Source organism: Sebastes fasciatus, chromosome 3 (assembly GCF_043250625.1).
Source record: "Sebastes fasciatus isolate fSebFas1 chromosome 3, fSebFas1.pri, whole genome shotgun sequence".
NCBI lineage: Eukaryota > Metazoa > Chordata > Actinopteri > Perciformes > Sebastidae > Sebastes > Sebastes fasciatus.
In genome coordinates, this window is record NC_133797.1 from 33,439,024 (window position 1) to 33,457,148 (window position 18,125).

The window sequence follows — 18,125 nt, forward strand, 5'->3', positions numbered from 1 at the left end:
CGGGCTACCTGACCCCCACATATGAAAAGGGCCGACGCACAAAGCAAGGAGGGAGCGTCCACTTAAAAAGGAAATGGAATGAAGGTGGAGGAACAGAATAGGAAGGAGGGAGAGCGAGAGAAAAGCGGAGGAGGATGATGAGGGGAGCATAGAGAAAAAAAACAAGCGCCCAGCCATGTGTGAAAGACATAATTGAAAATGTCAAAAGATGTAAGGAATGACAGCAATGAACTGGCTGAGCATGGCAGTGCAGTCTGTCAGTGAGCTACTACCTCCATCCTGAATAGGTTCTGCCTCCCTCTCCTCTCCTCCGCATAGTATATTCTCTCTGTGTGGCACGAACACACACACACACATAAGCACACACTTAAATAATTTGCGATATTCTCTTTTACTCATTTGATTTCATCCATCTGCTTTTTGTCGCTGTGTGACTTAACCTTGCTCTGGCGGGTTTCCCAGCAGAGCGTGTGGGCGCGCAGCGGCACACACGTGCGGCTTAAGACCCCAACGTGTGCATGTGAGCATATGCATATAGATGGATTTGAAAGGGAAATGTGATGCCAGATCAGCACTTGACCCTAATGTCAGCTTTACCGTTTATCCTCAATTCTGCCCTTTATTCTTTTCTTCACAAGTTGTCTCATCTTCTTTTTCATCTCTGAAGATGAAGACAAGATTCGTCGCCCACATTGGCCATAGATGATGAGTAGAACGCATGACTTGTAATTCAGCGAATCTGCCAGCTGTCAGGTATGTTTTATCTTATAATAGTGCAGGGTGGAGGGGGGTCTTTGTAGGTGTAACATATAGCTCACTGAAAAACGCCTCTTAAGCATCTAAGGCAATGTATAATATACCAGAATCAGAATGATCATAAATGAATCATAAAAATGATTCCTCATTGTGCGGATAAAAAACATAATTCAGGTGGTAATTTTTGGGAAATTATCAGTAGAGCTGCAACAATTAATAGATTAATCGATTAGTTATCAACTATTAAATTAAATCGCCAACTATTTTAATAATCTATTAATCGGTTTGAGTAATTTTTTAAGGAAAAAAAAGTCACAATTCTCTGATTCAAGCTTCTTAAATGTGAATATTTTCTGGTTTCTTTACTCCTCAATCACCGTGAACTTAATATTTTCGAGCTGTGGACAAAATATTTGAGGACGTCATCTTGGACTTTGGGGATCACCGATTTTTCACCATTTTCTAACATTTTATAGACCAAACAATAATCGATTAATCGAGAAAATAATAGACAGATTAATCCACAATGAAAATAATCGTTAGTTGCAGCCCAATTATCAGTATATAAATGCAATTTCTGGGAGACAGGGTTCCAGTTTTGTCAATGAATAATGCAATATGAGTGAATGGCTTCAAGTTAAATATGTTATGGACGTAACAATAGTACAACAAATGGGCAAAAAAGTCTATCCAATCAGATTTCCCTTTTGATTTATTATCCCCCGCAGGGTAAAATCGGCAGTAAATTCACATCTTCAAGTATTTACAACCTCATTTTTACGAGAGCCACATAAAGAGGTGTGACCATTTGATGGAGAATATGGATTTCCTTCAGTCATCAAGTCAAAACAAGTCCAGAATGATCACTTCCCATTAATATCTGCACCAATTCGGTCTTGAAGGAGCTAATTCTCTTTGGATGAAAAAACATTTTCTCAACGTTATTAATTAAGGAGAAAGAGGGGGCTGTATGGCCGCGTGGAGATGTGAGGATGTAATTTGCATAGCTTGATGACACGGGTGGAAATCACTACGATACATATACGAGCTTTCTGCACATTCATGAATATTCATCTGTTCGGTGCGCCACCAACACAGCACATCAAAAATAGATGTGCAGGGCTGAAAATGATCTTATCAGAAAATCCATGGGTGACATACAGCATTAAGCTGCAGCATGGAGAATCTGCTCAGTGATTTTAAGTTCACTGAGTTCAGAGTCTTGGTGTAAGCTGGTTTACACAGCCATTTGATAACAGAGCTCAACAACATCATGCAAGTCTTGTGTGAAAGATACCGGAACCCTCTGTTGTAAAAACAAGAAACTCTGAAAGACTTAACTGCACAACAACATGCTGTAACTCTCCCAGTCGGAGAAAAGGCAAATGTCACCGTGGCTCTGAGACGGTGACGGACTATATCCTGCAGCGATGTCGAAGGTGAGCGAGGAAGCTCATCCTTGAACACTAATAGGTGTTTCTTTTTGTTGCCTGTGGGAATCAGTTGTACTTGTACTGAAATGCTGCCCTCCCAAAAGAGAGGGAAGGAGAAAGGGGGAGGGAGGCAGCGAGGGAGCAAGGGAAGGAGATTAGGGTAGGGTAGGGACGCAAAAAATGGCTGCAGGGTCTAGGGGGTTTATTTAAGACTCAAATTAAACATCCAGAGCAAAGGCGCCAACAAAAATTAAACCTTTAATGACAAATTATAACCCCCATATTAATAGCTCACAAGACACTGAGAGAGGGTGGCTTGGGAGACCTTATGCATGTGTTTACTGTGTGTATACAGTGTATGTATGGGAGATAATGTGGTCTGATCAGCTTTACTGCTCATATGCCTCACATTAACTTGAAACAAGAAGAATATGCAGTGGATTAACCTTTACAGTGAACATCACTTATTCCAGAAGAATAGAGAGGCGCGACCCTCCCCTTCCGGTGGACCCCATGGGATCTTGTTACGGAAAAAATATGTACGGTAGTCATCCCGTTTGAACTGCGCACACACACATATGATGTTTGTCGATTTGAAACATAACTTTGCAAGTCATGAAAGTCACAGTTTGTCGTAGCATCATTTAGTTTTGTGTGAAGCCGCTCAGTGAACTACATCTCTCGTCTCGCACAATAAACGTCACCATCGCTGGCTGACCATCGTGTAGTCTTTCTAATTGTCACAGTCTTATACTTCAACAGTTTTACAACAAACGGCGACTTTCTTGACTTGCAAAATTATGTTTTAAATTGACAAACACCATATGTGTGACTCATGGCGCAATTCAAACAGGATCAAAATATTATAATATACCATAGCAACGGTCTGTTATACATAGCAACGGTCTGTTATAAAGAAGTAACGGACCGTAGAACGCCGTAATTGCCCAATCACAATTGAGTATTCAACAAAGTCATGTAATAATATTATTTAAACTATATGGAAGCAACCGTAATAACAAAAAGACAAAAACTATATGTATACTATTATATATTCGACTAACTTAGTAAATTGTACATTTTACTTTTAATATTGTTTTTCTTTGGTCATCCCTCAACAGGTATAAACTGGATTTGTACATGCGTGTGTCTGTATATGTGCATGTGTGCTGGCATGCGTGTCGGACTGTGCACATGTGCCCGTGAGCACTGTTGTGTCGAGTTTAGCTGCATCCAAACAACCTGTGAGTGCCTCGACACACGACACAGTGGGAAATGAGCTGGCCAGCCAGCAAGAAAGAGTGCCGACGCAGCAAACAATGCTGCGACCAGGGACAGCCGGTAATGGGATAAGTGGCGGCTTGCAAATGTGTCAACTGGAGTGTGAACGCCATGTTAGGTATGCAAATGAGGAGGAGAACCTATTGGCTTGGCATGCATGGCCCATCTATTCCACAGCAGCCTGCCACAGTGATACAAGGCTTGTCAGAGACAGCCTGTGGTGGTTGCAGCGGGTTTCTACTATAAATTAGAGTTTATGGGTTATTGATTCCAACCTAAGGAAAATTAATCCTATATATCTCTTGCTGTGCGCTCAGTGATAGCAAAAACGTCCTGCTTTCTGAATGCGAGCTCTACTGCCATATGCACACTGACTATGCACTATACTATACTGCACAGTATATGCTGATATATACAATATGTGTCTCTGATTACCTTGACCAAATCAATGCATCCTGTATTTATTAAGAGTGTGGGGGGGGATCGATACAGCATAGTAACGCGATATTTTGCATGGCAATATTGTATCGAAACACGGTCGCCAAGTATTGATCTTTTATTGTATGAACTATTAACCTCCTAACAATTCAACGGCCTGCCGGCGGGCCCGGCCACTATTCTGTCTTTCAGAGGTTGTAGTAGGCTTAGTCTAGTCTCGCATGGCAATTTTCAAAGGGATCCCTTGCCCTCTTCCCTCAAGATATGTGAGTGAAAACTCTGAAATGAACAGAGTGAAAACTGTATCCTATTAGGTAAAACAGATTTGGACAAACTGCATAATTTTGCAGTTGAAAAAAGGTAATAAATCGCAATATATCTTAATGCAAAATCTTTAAAATCGCAATAAGTTCGTCACATGACTTAAGTATTGTGATGATACTGTATCGTGGGGCCTCCCACAAGGGTGATTACCACCTGTCGTATTGACAGCTGTCCACTTACGACCAGAACACCTAGAATAAACTCCAGACCTGCACCTTAGACCACACCTGAGCACTGGATAAATAAGAGGTCTTTAACATTACCTACTGTCTCACAAGCTGAGCAGAGGACACGTTATTCTTACTTAACTGTTCACAATGTTCCACCTGGCACTGGAGTTTGCAAACATGGTCAGCAGATTTGGGAAAGACTCAGTATAACTTCTAGCCCTTGGTCTACCCTGAAAATCAGACTGGATCATTATTTCCAGGAACCGGGTTATCCCTGGTTTAGACCTGCCCAGCACAGCTAATCCTGACATAGTTCTACATGCCTTTTCCCAAGTGACATTTCTGTTGTTGTTGTTGTTGTGTGAAGCTGCTGGTTGGTATCACAGCACAGATAAACAACTCAGTTGTTGGGCCAGTTCAAACACACACAAACCCTCCCTCCACCACCACCACCGCTCCCCCACCTCTTCCTCTTCCAGCACCCTTATCTTTGTGATTTGGCGCCCTCATAGCCAGAGACTTTGTTTTTCCTCTTTGTACATAAACAAATGAGAAAAAGGCCGTTGGCAGTGTTAAATGTGCAGAGGAGGGGCAGAATGTACGTTGAATGCAAAGGCAGAAACAAAAGCAAAAGAAAGTGACCCACGGCGGCGCCCAAATGACACGCGGCACGCCTCGAGCTCCTTTGAAGAAAAGTCAGGAGCCCTTAAGGTTCAGAGTGGAGAAAAAGCTGATTTCTGTTCCTCTGCATTTTTCTTTGTCCTTTCAGTCCTCCCTCGTCCTCCCTCAACTCCCCCCTCTTTTTCTAATTTTCCTGAGGACGGAGGTGCCTGCCTGCCTGGCACATGACATTGATTTCCATCAGCGCTTGGAAATAACCTCGGAGCCGTTGCCAGGGCAACCCGCATCTACCTTTTTGCATTTTTGCATATTGCCGCTGAGTATTTTTTTCTATCTTTCTTTTTTCATCGTGTTGGCCGCGGCTCGCAGAGCGACGGGATGACAAATGCTCTCAGGTAGAGAGGCGATGGCAGGGGATGGAGAGGAGGGGAGGGGAGGGGAGGGGAGTGATGGAAGAGGAGGAGAGAGCAGCGGTCGGGTGGGTGGTGAGCTGAGGAGGAGGAGGAGGAGTGGGGTGGGGTGGGGGGTTTGCACGGAGAGATGGATGGCTATGCCAGGCAGGAGCAGGCAGGGCCGTGGAAACTCTGGCACGTAGTATGTGTGTGTGTGTCGTGGGGGATGGTTATTGATGTCTCCCCATTGGGGGCCATGGGGGGGGACAATAAAACACCAGAGCACCGACACCGATGGACTCCTGCCTCCTAATTAACTACATAAGGACAGGCACCAAGATTGAGAGAGAGAGGAAAGATGCATGCAGAGAGATAAAAAGAGATGGAATCGAATTACATTCAGTGGGTCACAAGCACAGCAAGATGCTTCTCTCTTTCTAACATGAACTATCATCCGTACACACAACTGTCTGTGATGCAGGCCAATGCACTGCCACTCACAATGTAAGCCTGCGGGGGGACATCAAGTTCCTTCACTGACAACGACAGCAGGTGTGCATGAGTGTGTTTACGTGCATTCGTAGTGGTGTGTGTGTGTGTGTGTCACGAGCGGTCGTCTTGCTTTGGTCATTTACAGTTCAGTGGTGTAGAGAGGGAGGCATCCTTGTTATTGTGTGGGTCTCTGCAAATTTGTATGTGCACAGGAGCATGGGGCGTGTGAATGGGTGCGTGGGGGTGGCTATCGAATCGCCGGAGTGCGTCATGAGAAATGTTGATGCACACAGAGAGAGGGAGAGGAGAGAGAGGGAGAGAGAGGCCAGGCTACCTACGACATTCCCTCACCAACATTTGCCTCGTGATTTCTCTTCGCCTTCCCTGTATCAACACCCCAGTCAAAGTGCAGCCAGGGAGAAAATTAATTTCTTATTACCTGATTATATTATTAGGTTTCGCTTGGAGTGTCACTTAAATATTCCACATCAGCATTTCATCAAGCAGGGTATAGCGTGGTATAGAGGAGTGCATTATAAAGCAGGACTGTGGGTTGAGCGGAGCAGGCCAGCAGTGTGAGCCCGAATCGGGGGGCTGTAATCGTCCGAGACGTGCCTCCCCATCCCGAGGAATAAAGACTGGCGCTGGCAATATGCTGGCAGAAAGCAATTTGCTCGAGTGCTATACCCTCTCTGACACACACACATACACACACACACACACACACCAAAGCAGTGCGATGCCCGACCATTCGATTCACAACGGGTTCAGGAGCTTCAGCACTCACCTACATACACATTTTCGGTCTCGCTCTCACTCACACAGACAAGATAAGGCTGCTATTCCACAAGCTCACTGCATTCATCCAGCCAGCCCTCAGATTTGCCTTTCATTCCCCCTCTGCTCCAACACACGGAGGATTTAAGACTGAACGATACCTGAACGGACCCTGAAAAACCACCTCCCTGCATCTCACAAACACCTAAACTGATAGTGGAATTTAGAGGCCATCAGATGAAGAAAATGAAAAAATTATATTCTGAGCACAGCAGGGGCATCAAGCAAGAGTATATATACTGTAGAAAAGAAAGAAAGATGGACATCCCGGGTGTAAATCAATCTCATGTCATATATCCCTGGCTCAAAATGTTTTAGAGGGGGTACGGTAAACAAAATTGATCATTACAAAATTCATGAGATCCAGAAATTCTAACTTGGGTCTCTTTCCTCCTGGAGGGCAATGTTATTATTTTTTTCCACCTCCATCCCTGCAACAAATCTACACAGTCAGTGGCTAAGACTCGCGAAAAGGGCAAATTTGCATACCTTCCATAAGGAAGAAAATCTGATCATATAAATGTAAATAAGGTGAGCTTAACTTATATTTTCCTTGAGAAAACAGTGAATTGATAACATGAGTGAGCAGCGGGCGCAGGAGGCGAGGCGGATGGAGTGGAGAGGGCTCCAAGGGGCTCGTGGATCAGTATATGCATTAATGTCAGGGGCTGACGGTGGGAAATTAGCTTTGTTGCACATGCGGGCACAGGCTTGAGATGTCAGTGCTGTGGACAAACAGCAGGAGGCAGTGGTGCAGCATCAGCAGCACAGATGCAAACACATGCTTCCTCTGCTTACTATCTGTACCCATCTGCTGCTATCCACCTTTACTTTATGATTTGTTGTTTTACAGTTTTTTCACAAACATTAAGTGCTATCGCTACATCAGTTTTTACTGCGCAGAAAAAAACTTGTGCTGCAAAAGGTCGTCACTCACTCAAAACACTTAACTCATCTCTCAAAAGTAAATAAATGCATCAAGTGCATCACAGCAACCAAAATGTCTCTTTATCATTGCTTAACTAAAACAGGAAAATTGTGTCAAACTGTGTCAGTATGACAGAAAGCACTAAAACTGTAATTTCTCATTCAGACTTGCATGCAGTAATGCAATAATAAAGTCAGATATCCTCTACTACAGCTGACTGAATAAACTTGTGTCATACAAACACCAGCTTCAACAGTCTAATCTCACGGTCAGTGTTCACCTTTCTGGTATGTCCCCTATTCACAATATGTACCTACCTTATACAGTATGTAACTGTGATGTAAAATATAAAACCCAATAATAAAAGTTAAGAAAAATAAATTAAATTATAAATGAAAAACAAAATGTACACGGCCTGCAACACCTCAATGGTCATTCAAACACTCCAACATAAGACTCACCCCGTACAGGTAAAATATAGCAGTGAAATTGCACCCGTAAATTAAATTTGACAACATACGGTCAGTTGCACTAAATTATGAGGGTGAACCATAGACTGTTTATAAGAAGTGGACGTAGTCACCGCTACGTCACCCATTGTTATGTGGGCTGCCGTTTTGAAGCCTCAAGTTTGGCATTTTGGCCGTTGCCATCTTGTTTTTTTGCAACCAGAGGCGACACAAGAGGGTGGAGCTAAGTACAACCGTACGCTGAATAAGTCATTTTTAGGCGATCAAAAAAGGTTATAATTAACTTTCATGAACTGAAAACACACTGTGAAAGGGTTAAAGTTCTACGATGAAAACTCCCAGACCGGACAATGTCGTGGTAGCGACCTGTCAATCACAAGGTAGCCACGCCCTAAAGCATCCCCTGCTTTATGGTGTATTTTACTATAAATGGAACCATCATTACCTAAATGAACATCATGCTGTATTGAAGAAAACTTGAAACTAGTGATTGAGACCATAAACCCATGTTTACAATGTTTACTGAGGTAATAAATCAAGTGAGAAGTAGGCTAATTTTCTCATAGACTTCTATACAATCAGACTTTTTGCAACCAGAGGAGTCGCCCCCTGCTGGTTATTAGAAAGAATGCAAGTTTAAGGCACTTCAGCATTTGATTCACTTTTCAGACACAGAGGTTGCCCACTGGGGTGAACATGTTACTTATTGAAGTTAAAGATTCATGTTTCTTTCATGTTACTAACAGGTTACTGAAACCCATGAAACATATTTTTGAAAGGTTAGGACAATTACTCAAAATATTTTTCTCAGTTCAATAGAAAAGCAGTGTAATCCATTTTGACCACCAAAACTAACTCACTGCATCTGGGCCAGTTGAATATATCTGTATTTATACATTTAATTCTTTATGTGAAACTAGGAAATGCTTATAGTATATCAGGAAATGAGCTGTGGATTTGAGTTGCAGTTCTGTAACTCATGATATAAACATATAGCTAGCTCTGCACTTTTTGCCAATATCAGAACTACTTCAGAGGTATATGAATGAACGTCCTTGTCGAGTTCAACATAAACATTTGACTGCTTTGTTTCTGCTAATATGCTGTATTTCGCTGCGAGGCACACAGCCTTCCAGACTGAATGTAACTGTCAGAGAAAAGTTCATGGCTGAAAAGATACAAGACAAGCATTCTATTAGCCCACTCCGGGAGACGCTGCTCTACCTACAGAGAAAATGAAAGGACAGCCTCTCTAGCTGTATACGCACTGCAGGATTAAATCTGATTATTTTCCCTACCTATTGTGCCTCAGAATTTTATCTTTTCATTTCTGTCCAAACAAACACTCAATCTGATTTCCCCCATGTTTTGACGTGCAATGAATACATCAGATACATGCCACAAACCGCAAGAGAAACGGAAGAAGAAAAAAAAAAAATCAGGTTTGAGGGTGCGGTTTAATTCTTCCTCAGAGCAGTGCAACCCACAGAGGAACAAAATGTGATTCCCATTATCATGACCTCGAAGGGGGTTTCATCGCAGTGTGACTGTGAGGATGCCAACTCGGTCAATGGTGCATGAAACTGCCTCCTTTTATTGGCATGGCATTCAATCAGTTCCTCTTGGGTATATGTCCTTGGCTTTGCAGCGGGGGCCACCCATTACAGCACTCCCTGCACCTGCCCACATCTCACTATACCCAATCCCTTTTAATGCCTTTCCCCCCCTCGCTTCCATCCTTGCATAAATACAATCAGCCCTGTCAAGAAAGGCAGAACCACTTGCTCTCTTCCTCTATTGTTTCTGATTGATTATGCAGAGCAACAACCACTCCCCGTCCTCCTACCCTCCCCATGTCTTTGATTTCCACTGGAGTTGGCTCCATGCCAACAGATCCTCCCCCATCCTTCCTATTCCCACCCTCTGACCTCACATCGTGCCCACCCACCTATACATCACCCTCGTCCACCTCTCGTAGGGCGACCAGTAAAAGAAAAAAGGAGACAAAGGCCCCGATCAGACAGAGCGCGTTTTGCAGGTGGAAAGAGCAAGGTGCACCATACTGCCTTTTTGTTGCCCGATCAGACAGTGTTTTTTTTTGCAGTTTGCTGCGTCTTTTTATTTTATATTGTTGCTAGGCAACCACCAAATGAGTGCTTATGTTCCCTTATTACAAACCATGAACTGTACGCAACCCAAATAGTTAATAGTACAGTTTAAATTAATGAAAACAACTTATATCAAGTACCGCACTACTTTGTTTGTTCACATCATGGTAACTACGGTTGGTAAAGTATTATAGCCCTGGGTATCCAGCTAATTCACCACAATGAGAAAAAAGGCTAATGACGTCAGCCGCTTTTCCGTTCTGAGTTGAATTTTTTTTCAGTTTGAGGCATTCAAGGCGCTCCTGTAAAAACGCAAGGTTCCACAGCAATGCAAAAGCAGCACGCAAAACACTTCAATCTCATTGAAAACAATTACAAAAAGCCACCCCAGGCTGCTAAAACATACTTTGTCTGATCAGGACCAAAGAGGGGAAAGAGTTAACCTTTAGCCGTTCACAAATTCATACTAAAACAAACAAAACAAGTGTGAATGATACATTTGTACCATTGCTCAGCCAGCCTTCAAACACTGAGAAGCCAGAGCACAAGATGAAAACTTTAAGAGAAACAACTTATTTCACCAAAGAGGTGAAAATGTATCGGTGAAGCAATGTTTATTCCATCACCCAGCCCGCAAGGGAGCAGCCTATTTGCCATAAAGTAAAAAATGGCCACATGAGAAACCATTTCTCATTTTATTACTCACAAACAGGAGTTGCTGTTTCTTTTTCTCAGCAGCCTGGCAGCGGTGGGTCGCAACACAACTGCCTTGGCATGCCAGAGCACCTTGAAGGCTGACGGGGGTCTATATTTCATTGTCAATTGCTTCAGTTATCATGCAACGCACATTCACTGGCGCTCTGCATCAGTGTGAGCTTTAACTGATGTGCCAGTCAGTCAGCCCCATTAAACCCCAAAGCAGTCCCTGGGCAGCCCTTTTGTCTTCGCTATTTGTTCCCCTCAGCAGCACTAAACAGCAGCTCCCACAACATTCACTCCAGCTAAACAACCTTCGCCTCCCCAGAGAGGCATGCCTTCTCCTCTCCCACCTCCATTGGTGACTTTAATGAAATATGCAGCTGTCTTTTAATCAAAACAAGGCCAATTTGCATACGGACAGGAAGGAGGCGGTGGACCCTCCTCTCCCCCTCCACCCTGGCCGCGATCCAGGAAGATCCGGATGTCGGAGCGGCATGAAGGAGCTGGAAAGGTGGCGCAGGAGGAGGAACGGGAGATGCAGGAGGTGTGGATGGGGGCGAGGGGAGGAAACGGCGGAGTAGGAGGGGGCGGGAACACGGCTAGAAACAAGCAAAATCCAAATTAAGCAAACGAACAGATGGATGTTGCACATTAGCATACATCAACAACAAACAGGGGCGCCATGCTTCGTGTCCAGGAGAGTGCGTTGGCAGGGCTCAAGGGTAAATCGGGCAGAGGATTAGAGAATACTAGTGGTCTGTGTCTGTCTGTGTGTGTGTGTACACATTTGTGTAAATAAGTAAGGTGATTTTCAAGGTGCTGATTATCCCAGAGGGAACAGGACGAGACAAAACACAAATCGTCAGCATGCGCAGTTTTAATAAATGCAAAGCCATTAACGAACGGCGATTAATTACCAAATTACCTTGCGTCGATTACTTTGGAGGCGCAGTGCAGCGAGGCTGGGTGTGTGTGAGCTGGGCAACGGGTCGGGTAGCGATCTTTTGTTTTGGGTTGTTCCCGCAGACTGAGGACTGAGGAATAGGCTGATATGACAGAGTTCTCTCCTGTTCTGTGTGTGTGTGTGTGTCTAAGTAGCTCTGAAGGAGACAGAGGCTGATGAAAAAAGATGTGTGTGTGTTTAGGACTGAGAGAAGCAAGACAACTAGCCACTGGTGCCACACCAGTACAGACAGGCGTTGGCTCGCTCCACGATAGGCTTACCAGCCAGATGGTGAACTGGCTGACTGGAAGCCTATCTGGTTGGCTTGCTGGCTGTCTGGCTGGCCTGGTGGCTCATTGGCTGTCTGGCTGGAAGAACTCTGCCTGGTAACGACTGAGCCAGTGAAGGAACAAGGAAAGCAGTGTTTTTCAACACTGTGAGGTTCTTTTTCTTCCACATCTCTCTCTTTCCTTTCTTAAAATTTGTCTCTGATCTTTCCTTTTGCATTCGGGTGTAAATTTATGCACGAATGGATAGTACTTTTTATCTGATAAACATCCATTACGGACTAAGACACTGTTAGATTACAAGGGTGGAAAAGGCAGAATTTTCTACTGGCTTTATTCCTACAAATGCAAGGTGAATCACTGTTTTCCTGCCAGTAGACACTGGTAATGTGCCGCCGCAGAGCAATATGGTGGTGGGTGAATAATATATTAGGCGATATGATCCAGCTGAGACACATAATGTACCTGCTGTTAGATTTGGCATGAATTTCTACATTTCTAATACAGCTCTGTGGTGGAGGGAAGAGGCGAGCCACCCTTTCCTGCCTGAGAATTAATCAGTACAGAGTTACAGCTGAGCCACTGAAAGAGCTATAACCCCTGTGAATTATTATCAAGCTCCTTTGGAAAAGAACTCATACCTTGCCAATCTCCAACTGCCCCGCCGATGCTGTCAATCCAGGAGACACATCATCAGAGAGCGCCAAGCCCAGCCAGCCACCTGCAGACAGACCGCTCACCATCTGAGAGAAAAAGTGATGAAACACATTTCAGCATGCTGTCAGATTTAAAAGCTTGTCACATCTACCTTGCTTGAGCTGACATAACTTAAAATCATGCCGTGTAGCTGGGTGTTGTTGAATGGCTAATTAATTCAGACCGCCCAGTGTTTCACAGTGTGCTGCTACATGTTGCACGTAGTTGCATCTGCCAATACTGGAGAACACTGGGAAACATGTTTAAAGCCTCCCAGGAGAGGTTTCTTCTGCTTTTTGTGACTTCTATCTACATATTTGTTAGAAATAAAGGCTTTGATGAGTCAAAACTCCACTGATTCTGCAGTGCTGATCAGGCCGATGTAAGCTCTCAGAGTCAGCTATCCTGTTAACTTCAGTTGTTCAGATGATTAGAACAGAAATCCTTTTGAGCTACAATCCAATGCATGCTGTGTTAAGTTGCAGTGCCCAGGTGGGCTGAATGAATGAATGGATGAATAGATGACTGACTTACTGACTGACTGAATTGCTGGCACCAGGTTTCAAGGAGAGTGCATAATCTATTATTGAGCCCTCTGGGGGTGTCCTTGCAATTCAACAAACCATGGTTCTCACTTGATACTACTTCTTCCTGAATTTTATGACATTATTTTGACATTAAATGGGGAATCTGGAACAGCAAGTAGCAGCAGCCCAGCTAACATTAGTATGTATGTACTGTATGTCCTTAGTTTTACATTTCATTCGAAGAAAACCTCAAAGAATCCTGTAAACGTGATGAATCTGGATAAAGATAGGTGTTCACATAATAGTCTATATTCGGCCGCAAATTGCTAGGTACCCTTTACCCACCCTGTAGGTGGCTAACTTAGATACAGAGAAATACACACAGCCCGTATTCAGAAATTGCGCGTTCGAAACAAGCTGTTAGGATTTCTGTCCATTTGTGATGTCACAAATATACATATTTAGACCATTTCACAGTTTTAAACCTAAACATTCTAAATGTGTCCCAGTTTATTTCCTTTTGCAGTGAATGTAAATAACATCAGCTGACAGGAAGTAAATATGGACCAAAACTGTTGCCTAGCAACGCAATTCTGTTGTAATTCCATTGAAATGCACTAAAACGGAGCGTTTCAGACAGAGGGTAAATACAGGTATATTCAGGCAGACAGTATGAGAAAAATAAAAAAATTTTTAACATTACATTACATGTAAATATGTTCTAGTAGAAACACAAAATACAAGTATGAACCTGAAAATGAGCATGATATGGGACCTTTAACTTAATTAGCTAACAGTGAGAATGACAGTGCCTGTGTCAACTCAGTTGTCCAGTTCTCTGCTCATCAGTCTATAGGTAATTTGTGAAATAAAAATGACCAAAAAAAAGCTCCAATTGTTGCTAATTCACACCCATTAAGCCTCTAACAGTATTTCTCTTGTCTGAAAAGTTTCACTTAACAGCAAACTGGCTTAGCTAATTATGGAAATACTACAAAAAAATGTTAATTTTAAAAGACCAGGGACGTGCAGTCCCTGGTCTTTTAAAATTAACATTTTTTTTGTCTGGGAGAACTGAAACATGTAAAGTAGCTAGTCTAACAGTGCTGTTGCTACTTCACAAGAACAAGAAATGTGTAAAACAGAGCTGTATGACTTACTTGCTTGAACCAACACACTTTAGCACTCAGGGAATTTATCCGGGATTTTACAGCCTATAAACACCACAAATGGCGGGCTCCGCACCGACTCCAACACACCGCAAAAACTACAGGTAACGGTCAATTAACACGTACGTCCTGCGCATGCGTGAGAGGAAAGAACTCCGGCAGGTAGCCTTAAAGGATGTTGCACCTAAAACAGGAAGTTTTCAAAATAAAAGTTCTCAGTTTGCTTCTGCAGAATAGATGTAAAATTTGAGGAGTAGCCTATTGTATTTTTCTGATATTTTTTTCTAGGTTTACCTGTTGCATTAGACTGCATTAGTTTTAGCTATGTGTACCTAATAAACTGGCAACTGAGTGTATATATAGGTTGTGATTTTATTTTACCCAATTAAAGGGACTGTTTGTAACTTCTTACAGGTATAAATCAATCCGGGTCGGTGTCCCACGCGCGCTCCCGTGTGGCTACGCTGTTCAGAGACTCCAACACAAACTACACGTAAGCACCAAGACCTCAAAGTTATATCTAATGAAGCCCGTCTGTTAAACAGTGTTGGCCGCGGTCGGAGGACGCGGGGGAGACCGTAGCTTTCGTCTCCAGGGCCGGAGTCTCTGCTGTGCTCTGCTCCTCTGCCTGCTTGCCTTCACTCACAGCTCGCTCCATCTCTCACGTGCATGAGCGCACACTACACACTGCAGAAGAGTTAGTTTAGCTCTGAGAATATCTAGTGAATACAGTACAGTGGACGTTTGTGCAGAGATAAATGCTGAAGCTCCTCCAGACCAACAGGTTTCCCTGGTCGTAATCGTCTCCGAACGGGCGAGCGCGAGCAACAAGACACTGACTTTCGTTGACCTAACAGCCACAGGTGTCGCTGTTACAACCAATTTCTGATTCTTACAAACAGTCCCTTTAAAAAAAAAAAACCCTGATGAAGGCCATGTGCAGAAGTGTATTAGCCGACTCAAGTACAGACCCGTTGGCAAGTTATCTTTCACATTTACAAAGCAAATGAGAGCATAGGCGAGCTCTTTGTATCTATAGCACAACCAGGAATATTATTAGCGGCTGTCAGAATTTAGACCACATTTCCCAAAAGTCAAACACAATCTTTGCGTCTTTGATCAAAGGATTTCTATTTGTCTTTTCCGAGGAGGTTACACATGTTGGAAATGATTTTATTTCCCCACAGATATTTCGGTTTTTCCACAATCTGCCACTTCAAGAGGAAGCTCTGAAAGCTCATTTTGGCTCAGACAGTCTCTCTGTGTGCCATAAGGTAATCCGTCTGGTTTCTGAACAAATCTGTCCTGGTGTCTTGCCGTGTAAAATGCTGTGTAGACTTTGGCTGACGGTTGGAAATTCTTGGTTACACTCACAGTTACTAATAGCCTACTAACAGCACTAATCTTCGAACATTTTACTGTCTAATTTACCACACTATTACATGAATTTCCATTGGGAAAAGTCATCAGATTAGATGAAAACATGCTGTATCAGTGAGAGAGTACAGATGTCAGTTCATATGCACCACCAAATTGGTTTAGTGCCTGTGCCAGACAGTGGTCCTGTCATAGCAGTGTCACAGTTGTCATTATCACTCACCTTCATGCTTCACGATGGCTGCCTGGGAAACAGTTTAGATAGAAGTGTCAACGTTAGGTGAGTGTTCAATATATACTGATTTTTCTGGAACTTTCATTGTCTCTCACCTTCACGTTTGTCATTTGTCACCCTGGCGGTGTCGTCCTCGGCATAGAGAGGAGTTTCAAACCAATGAATCCTACACAGAGATGGCAGGGAAAGCCACAGCAGGAGCTCCCAACGTGTGAAAGGGTGACAATGACCTTCGACAAACAACGCTGTCAACACATTACGATCGGCAGGGTAGTTGAGAAAGACTGTGACAGGAGGTGTAAATGAGAAACCCTATTAAACCAGTGCTGTGTGAGCGAGGTGTGATGCCAAGCTGCAAACTCACATTTCCCTTCAGTTGGGGTTGTATTGTGTAGTATAGGCTAGACTGCGTGTTTTCATATACTATATATGAAAACCTATTATGAACTGAGCTCAAGAAAAGTGAGTTGCTCGCTTCCTGTAATGAGCAGGTGTCATTACATAAAAAATAATGATCTCCAGTAAGTTCACAGCTAAGCATTTTGTTGACACAGCTGGCTAGTCTTGCAATTTTCTAGCCTATAGAGTGCCATTAAATATATAGCATATATTGTAATATTTTCATCCGCATATTTCTCAGCCAATAAAAAAAATGATTGAAAGTCTTTACAATGTTTTGCTACTGTTCAACAACTATACCCTCTGCCAGGTATTTCTCATTTAGTGAGGGAACATGTCCAACATTTGCACTTTATTTTTTCACTCAATGACTATGTTTTATGAAAGTGAAAAGCAAGTAATGTAGGTCTTTGATTTCAGAATAGCTGAAAGACAGAGATGTGGACTCAAGTCATTGTGACTTGGACTTGAGTTGACTCGAGTCACTGTTTTGATGACTTGCACCTTGACTTGACAGAAAATAAATGACTGGAGATTGGACTTGGAAGTTACAAACCCTTGACTTGACTTGAGACATGATGACTCGAATGACTTGTCTGCATTCATTTTTATTGTGACTTGAGTTGAGACTTGACTTGCCTTAACTAAGGACTTGACTTTACTTGACATAACCTGTGACTTGACCATGAAGAAATGACTTGGGATTTACTTTAGACCAAATGACTTGGGATTCACTTTTGACTTGGACTAAATGACTTGGGACGACTTGGACAAAATTACTTGGGACTTGCTTGAGACTTGGATCAAATGACATGGGATTTATTTTAGACTGGGGACAAAGGTCTTGGGACTTGCTTGAGGCTCGGACCAAATGAGTTGGGACTTACTTTAGACTTGGACCACAGGACTTGGGACTTACTTTAGACCAAATGCCGTAGGATTTGCTTGAGACTTGGACCAAAGGACTTGGGACTTACTTTAGACCAAATGACTTAGGATTTGCTTGAGTCCTGGACCAAAGGATTTGGGACTTACTTTAGACTTGGACCAAAGGACTTGGGACTTAATTTAGACTTGGACCCAAGGACTTGGGACTTGCTTGAGACTTGAACCAAATGACTTGAATCACATGTCTGCTAAAAGACATTGAAGGAGTCATACCTCTTTGAGATGTTCTAAATTTAGTGCAGTAAGCAATGTGTTAGTGGCTTATTCCTTAATTAGAGGATAATACCTCCGTAAACATTCAAAGTGTATTTATCTGTTTCAAATGATTAAATATTGATGAAAAGGATTTGGCTCTATCAATCAGATCTGAGGTAAAATCCAGAAGATTATAATTGAAAACAGGAAACACTGAAAATGTCCTGAACTAATTAAATAACATTGTCATTTTAACTTAGTTACCAACTGATGAATATTGACATGTTTTCATGGGTTTAATATTGTGAGAATTGCTCTAATTAATTAAACCGTTGGGAATCATCAGCTTTAAGTTGCTTCCTCTTCACTGAATTAAGTTTTGACAATCAAGACAATCCAC

General features: G+C 42.9%; 1 protein-coding gene across 2 annotated transcripts in view; it reads right to left on the minus strand.

The window, feature by feature from the left end:
- tnrc6c2 (trinucleotide repeat containing adaptor 6C2) overlaps nucleotides 1–14,697 on the minus strand; it is a 154,285-nt gene extending 139,588 nt beyond the window's left edge. Inside the window, exons 1-2 of one of the 2 annotated variants that reach the window (XM_074630475.1) lie at nucleotides 14,563–14,697; nucleotides 12,821–12,922 (exon numbers count right to left, since the gene is read on the minus strand). The gene's annotated coding sequence lies outside the window, so the exon portion shown is untranslated. The remainder of the gene's footprint in view (nucleotides 1–12,820; nucleotides 12,923–14,562) is intronic. The other variant, XM_074630477.1, reaches the window with a different exon arrangement.
- Nucleotides 14,698–18,125: the final 3,428 nt, after the last annotated feature.